This window comes from Neofelis nebulosa, chromosome X, assembly GCF_028018385.1.
Source record: "Neofelis nebulosa isolate mNeoNeb1 chromosome X, mNeoNeb1.pri, whole genome shotgun sequence".
NCBI lineage: Eukaryota > Metazoa > Chordata > Mammalia > Carnivora > Felidae > Neofelis > Neofelis nebulosa.
The window spans coordinates 50,700,640-50,705,899 of record NC_080800.1 but is presented as its reverse complement, the minus strand read 5'-3'; the positions used below and the strand labels follow the sequence as shown (position 1 = coordinate 50,705,899).

Below are 5,260 nucleotides of genomic sequence, written 5' to 3'. Positions count from 1 at the left end.
ACTTCTTACTTTACTAGATATGCCTCCTGAGTCAAGGGAAACAAAAACAAATATAACTATTGGGGCTATATCAAAATAAAAAGCTTCTGCACACTGAAGGAAATGATCAATAAAACTAAAAGGCAACACCTGGAATGGGAGAATATATTTTCAAATGATATGTCTGATAAAGGGTTACTATCCAAAACATATAAAGGACTTATAAAACCTAACACCCCAGAAACAAATAATCCAATTAAAAATTGTGACGACACGAATAGACATTTATCAAAAGAAGACATCCAAATGGCCAACAGACACATGGAAAGATGCTCAACATCACTCATCATGAGGGAAATATGTATTGAAACCACAATGAGATATCATCTCACAGCAATCACAATGGCTAAAACTTACAACAAAGGGAAGAACGGATGTTGGTGACGATGCACAATTTGGGGACCTCCCCTTACACTGTTGGTGGGAATGCAAACTGGTGCAGCCACTCTGGAAAACAGTATGGAAATTCCTCAAAAAGTTAAAGAGAGAACTACCCTATGATCCAGCAATTGCACAACAAGGTGTTTACCCAAAGGTACAAAAATACTGATTTGAGAGGACACATGAACCTTGATGTTTATAGCAGCATTGTCAACAATAACCAAATTATGGATAAAGTCCATATGTCCATGGACTGATGAATAGATAAAGAAGAGGTGATACACACACACACACACACACACACACAATGGAATATTACTCAGCCATCAAAAAGAATATCTTGACATTTGCAACATCATGGATGGAGCTACGGTGTATTATGCTAAACAAAATATATCAGTCAGAGAAAGAATAATACCATATGATTTCACTCATATGTGGAATTTTAGAAACAAAACAGATGAACATAGGGGAAGTAAGAAGAAAATAGGAGAGGGAGGCAAACCATAAGAGACCTAACATAGAGAACAAATTGATAGTTGTTGGAGGGAAGATGGGTGGGTTGGAGGATGAGCTAAATCAGTGATGGGTTAAGGAGGGCACTAGTAGTGATGAGCAATGGGTGTTCTACGTAAGTGTTGAATCACTAAATTCTACACCAAAATATAATACTGCACTGTATGTTTACCAACTGGAATTTAAACAAAAGCTCAAAAAAAGGAAAAAAAAGCATATTGGTATATCTATATTCACAACTCATTGAAAAGAAAAGAAAAAAGAAAAGAAAAGAAAAAGAAAAAGAAAAAGAAAAAACAGACAACAATCCAGAACAAACTGAAGGTTACCAGAAGGATGGTGGGTGAAGGGATGGGTTAAATAGGTGACAGAGATTTAGGAGTACATTTGTTGTGATGAGCACTGGATGTTGTATTTAAGTTTTGAATCATTAAGCTGTACATCTGAAACTAATATATACAGTGTGTTACTAAGGGGAATTTAAATAAAAACTTTAAAAAGGCAATGGAAAATGTTAATATTTTGCTGTGAGTCATTTAGAATGGAAGGTGTGCTTATAGTTGATTGTTTTCTTCTCCAGGTCAATTTTCTGAATTTTACACCAGGCTTACATTGTTAATGTAATTATTTTGCAATCAGTGAAAAAGAAAAAAAAAGAGAGGAAAAAAGGAAACAAAATATCTTCAAGAAGTCTGAGAATGACTAATCAGTAAAAAATACCTAGAGATTGGTTCAGCACATTTCTCTGGTCCTATCTCAAATCCTCTTAAATGACAGGAAAGGTAGGTTTCTGTACATAAAGAATAACTCCAGAAGGGCAAGGGGAAAGAAAAGGCAAATACTTGAAAGGTGTAAGGCAGATGAGGCAGTGGCACCAGGGCAGGAGTGGGGAGCCTGGAGTTTTGAAAAGGAGAGGGGGCGCTTAGACGTTGTGGGAGGGTGTTTGGGGCCAGGCTCCTGACTTTGGAAAGGGGTGTGCAGGCTGACAAGGAGAGCTTCCTAGATCCAGGGCAGTGGTAGGCTTTGAGACTTGGAAGATGTAGGCGGAGTTTGGCAGGAAGGGGAGGCTTCTTTCCAGGCAGGAAGCTGTGCTCCAGAAAGAGGGAAGAGACTGTGGCTGATGCAGCGATTAGTAAGAGCCAGATGTGACCGAGGAGGCACAGCAGATTAGGAGGGCTGGGGACACCGCCGCCATGCTCTTTGTTTGCCCGGCCACCCTCCCAGACATGCCGCCCCCCACCCCGCCCCGTCTATGCATTCTTACCTCCTAGCTCTTATAAACACAGAGCTAGTCGCCTGCTGATCCTCCTTGGCCACAGGCTCACAGCAGAGGCAGCAGCAAGGTGCCCGATTTGGGCGTGTAACGCCCACCATCCCCTGCCTTGGGGAGTCTGTACCTCTTGGTCTGGGAATTGTTGGACTCTGGGGGGAGAAACGGGGGGGGTGCTCCCTATTTCTTTTACCCTAGCCTTAGATCCCTTGCTCTAATATAGGCTGAAAGAGGTGGGCAGGAAGTTTACTGCAGGCATGCAGCCAAGATGTTTTGATTTCCATCTTTCCTGTATAGTTTTCAGGTAAAATTTAGGCGCGGGTGACGGGTTGCAGTAATTAAAAGAAAAAGTTCATCTTGTCCTGCGTTAAATATATTTTTTTCTTAATTTCCTTTCTTGGCCCTCCTTGCTACTGTGCTCCTTGCAGCTATGAAGACCCCATTTGGAAAGGTGGTTGCAGGGCAGCCGTCTAGGACAGGCACAAAACATACCAGTGTGTCTGTTACCATGATGAAGAGAAAAGCTGCCCACAAGAAGCATAGGAACAGGCCCACCTCCCAGCATCAGAGGAGCATCGTGGGCTGCAGAAGTCGGCAAGGATGGAAAGATGGAGATGAATCTCTAACACAGTGGAAAGGAACCATTCTGGATCAGGTACCTGTAAATCCCTCTTTGTATCTTTTTCAAATATGATGGATTTGACTGTGTTTATGGATTGGAACTTCACAGAGATAAAAGAGTGTCCTTACTTGAAGTCTTCTGTAATACAGTTGTATCGTCTAGAATCAGTGATACACACTTAGCAGAAATTATGATTGGCAAAGCAGTAGAACATATTTTTAAGACAGAGGAACGTTCCAAAAATGAATTGAGGGGGATGGTCTTAGCTCAGGCACCTGTCATGAACACATGGTTTTATATTACTTATGAGAAAGATCCTGTATTATATATGTACCAGCTCTTAGATGATTATAAAGATGGTGACCTACGCATCCTTCGAGGTTCTTCTAATGATTCTCCTCCTGCAGATAGAGAACAAGGAGAAGTTGTGGACAGTCTAGCAGGCAAATGTAGAATATGCCAAAGATGATGGCTTCAAGAGAACTGGCATGATCATTCAACAAGTAGAAACAAAACCCTCTGTGTACTTCATCAAATTTGATGATGATTTCCATATCTATGTCTATGATTTGGTAAAAACATGTTAAGGATCATCTTGAAATTTGCCAAAATGTGAGACTTTGTAAAATCTGTACACACAAAAGGTCTTGATTGGTTTCTAATTTTTAAGAATAGTCTTCTCCATTTTGCATGCTTTTGCCAAAAAAAAAAAAATGAAACTTTCACCCTCTCAGACATTTTTGGAAGAAATCTTTTGTCCTTCTTTCCAAACTTTTAATTGGTTCTTCCCCACAGGAGAATGATTGATTTGTCTAACTAGTGAGTAAGGTCTGACATCCAGTGGCCCTTATTTTTATATTGTGTAGTGGCAATGGTTTCTTTTATGGTGTCTTAGCAAGACTGTGGAACACATAGATTAGAATCAGTGTTCAGTGATCAATAGGCTTAATGATGTTTTAGGTACTGGCATTGGTAAATAGAAATATAATAGACATTTGTTAGGTTTTGTTTTTTTTGTTTTCAACTCTATACTGTTTCTTGGTTGATCCTATGAAACCTATGTGCAGAAAAATGTGAGCCCTATTGCAGCAGAAAAAATAGGTAATGGAATGGGTCATATATGTTCCATTATTAAAGGCATTAGTGAAGGTTAAACTAAGTATAGAAAAAGCAAGTTTGAAAAATAGGCAATGTTTTGGAGAAAAGCACCTGAGCAAAGCCAGTGCTTTCTCATTGAGTTTCTGATAAAAGCTCCATTAGCAGTTAACAGACATGCCTTGGACTTTTATGACTTTGGGGCTGGGACTCATAGCAGTACAATTAACCACTTGGGAAATATCTTTAAAATTAATTTAAGTTCACAAGCCATGGAGTCCAGACTACCAACACAGGCAGACTGGCATCCTGCTGGGGGTGAAACCAAAAAGATATTCTCTTGTCTTTGATGTTTTCTCTGTCTGCTTTTCTTCCTTTTGATGCCACTAAGTCTCTTCTCAGATATTTGACTGACAACAACAATGTGGATCTGTATTACCTATTGTAATAATTCCTGGGGACATAAATTTGCTTGGGATATCTGTTATAATAGCTGGGGATTAGTGTGCTTTCTAATTTTTTTGGATGTGAGGCTGATACTATAATAATCTTGTATCCTAATGATACTGTGGACTCTTAAAAACTGTGTGACATGCAGCTGTGGGGTTAGATTAATTCAGCTCCTGAGGTCATGAAGGAACTACATCCAATCAAGAGGAAGACAGTCCAAGCTGCAGCTGCTGAAGGAACCCCATTATCTGTACAGACATCGTTATGAGATCTGTATGGCTGAAATGAGAAAACAAGAAATTGGGAAAGACAGAATTTTGGACTTTAATTACTTTGGACCTTAAGATAGAAATTTAATTTGGAGCATTTATTTTTCCCTAGAAGTTTAATTGTTGACATGGGTTTCACACAGTTCAAATTAAGGCATTTTTATTATGTTGTTAAAATTGTATTATTTGGAGTATTTTAGTGCTATTTTTGAGACTCATTATGTAATCTTTGTAACCTATAGCAAATGATATGGCTGGATATAATTGTAAATTGTGGATAAAATAGGGAGTGAACTTTCAGGCTGGAATGTAGGATAACTTTGGAGTTAATTACTGTTCTATTCTGAGTCCTTTCAGCTTTCTACGGGCAAAAGCAAAACCATTCACCAGTCTTACACAGATGGGAGCAGGATATTCCTGAGATATTATTGTCTCCCCCAAAGGGGGCAGTCAAGCCCTGTTTGTTAACCATAGTCTTGGGTATAAACCACAGTGGCTTAAGAGAACAAAAACATGCACGGGTATGATGGGATTCATTCTCTGCCTCTGTTTGTGGTTCTGACTCAAGAAAAAAGAAAGAAAATGATTTGCATTTCTCAAAAATACTTGGAAGAAAAA

General features: G+C 39.2%; 1 pseudogene; it reads left to right on the top strand.

Moving 5' to 3' along the window:
• The first annotated feature begins 2,378 nt into the window (after positions 1-2,378).
• On the top strand, positions 2,379-3,415 carry LOC131502073 (spindlin-3-like; annotated as a pseudogene).
• The last annotated feature ends 1,845 nt before the right edge of the window (positions 3,416-5,260 follow it).